Source organism: Rattus norvegicus, chromosome 11 (assembly GCF_036323735.1).
Source record: "Rattus norvegicus strain BN/NHsdMcwi chromosome 11, GRCr8, whole genome shotgun sequence".
Lineage (NCBI taxonomy): Eukaryota > Metazoa > Chordata > Mammalia > Rodentia > Muridae > Rattus > Rattus norvegicus.
In genome coordinates, this window is record NC_086029.1 from 7,555,417 (window position 1) to 7,557,348 (window position 1,932).

Consider the following 1,932-nt stretch of genomic DNA (forward strand, 5'->3'; position numbering starts at 1 on the left):
AATATTTATCAAAATTTGGTGAGCCGAATCTGAGTAACATCGTGAATTTGGTTAGGTTCCAATGGTCCGCAGTAGTAATAAGGGGACTGTTCGGGATATAGAAAAATTTTCACGAATGGAATCAAAATTTCTAGGCGAATTCAGTGATTTCCCAATGGGACATGCTTGTATGAGATTGCTTTTCAATATCGAGCAAAATTTTTTTTTGGGGGGGTTTTCCGACCGAAGTCAGAAAACCTACTATAAAAATTCTAAAAGAGCTGTAATACTTTCGAGCAACATTTTAAGGAACGGAATCTACGTATCATGGTGATTTCAGTAGGTTCCTAATAGGAATCTCATGTAATAAGCTTGTTATTCAAGATAGAGCAAAGTTTTAACGAACTGAAACACTATTTCTTTGTTAATTCAGTTAGTTCACAGTAGCCTGCTCTTGTAATATGTGTACTTTTAAAATTTTTCAAAATTTGGTGAGCTGATTCTGAGTAACATGGTGAATTCGGATAGTTCACAATGGGCCGCAGTAGTAATAAGTGGACTCTTCAGGATATAGTAAAATTTTCACGAATGAAATCAATATTTCTAGGAGATGTCAGTGATTTCCCAATGGGGCATGCTTGTACGAGTTTGTTTTTCAATATAGAGCAACATTTTAAGGAACAGAATCTAAGTATCATGGTGAATTCAGTAGGTTGCCAATAGGATTCGCATCTAATAAGCTTGTTATTCAATATAGAGCAACGTTTTAACGAACTGAAACACTGTTTCTTTGTGAATTCAGTTAGTTCCCCGTAGCCTGCTCTTGTAATATGTGTACTTTTAAAGATTTATCAAAATTTGGTGAGCCGAATCTGAGTAACATCGTGAATTTGGTTAGTTCCCAATTGTCCGCAATAGTAATAAGTGGACTGCTCGGGATATATAAAAATTTTCACGAATGGAGTCAAAATTTCTAGGCAAATTCACTGAGTTCCCAATGGGACATGCTTGTTTGAGTTTGCTCTTCAATATAGAGCACCATTTTAAGGAACGGAATCTAAGTATCATGGTGATTTCAGTAGGTTCCCAATAGGATTCGCATTTAATAAGCTTTTTATTCAAGATAGAGCAACGTTTTAACGAACTGAAACACTGTTTCTTTGTGAATTCAGTTAGGTCCTAGTAGCCTGCTCTTATAATATGTGTACTTTTAAAGATTTATCAAAATTAGGTGAGCCGAATGTGAGTAACATGGTGAATTTGGTGAGTTCCCAATGGGCCGCAGTAGTAATAAGTGGACTGTTCAGGATATAAAAAGTTTACACGAATGGAATAAAAATTTCTAGGCGATTTCAGTGAGTTCCCAATGGGACATGCTTGTATGAGTTTGCTTTTTAATATAGAGCAACATTTTAAGGAACATAATCTACGTATCATGGTGATTTCAGTAGTTTCCCAATATGATTCGCATGTAATAAGATTGTTATACAAGATAGAGCAAAGTTTTAACGAACTGAATCACTGTTTCTTCGTGAATTCAGTTAGTTCCCAGTAGCCTGGTCTTGTAATATGTGTACTTTTAAAGATTTATCAAAATTAGGTGAGCCGAATGTGAGTAACATGGTGAATTTGGTGAGTTCCCAATGGGCCGCAGTAGTAATAAGTGGACTGTTCAGGATATAGAAAAATTTTCACGAATGGAATCAAAATTTGTAAGAGAATTCAGTGATTTCCCTATTGGACATGCTTGTATGAGTTTGCTTTTCAATATAGAGCAACATTTTAAGGAACGGAAACTAAGTATCATGATGAATTCAGTAGGTTCCCAACAGCATTCGCATGTAATAAGCTTGTTATTCAAGATAGAGCAACGTTTTAACGAACTGATACTCTGTTACTTTGTGAATTCAGTTAGTTCCCAGTAGCCTGCTCTTGTAATATGTGTACTTTTAA

General features: G+C 35.4%; 1 non-coding gene across 1 annotated transcript; it reads right to left on the reverse strand.

Moving 5' to 3' along the window:
• Positions 1-209: 209 nt before the first annotated feature.
• Positions 210-271, reverse strand: LOC134481137 (U7 small nuclear RNA). Its single transcript, XR_010056358.1, has one exon. It is a non-coding gene; the product is annotated as a U7 small nuclear RNA (small nuclear RNA).
• Between the last annotated feature and the right edge of the window lie 1,661 nt (positions 272-1,932).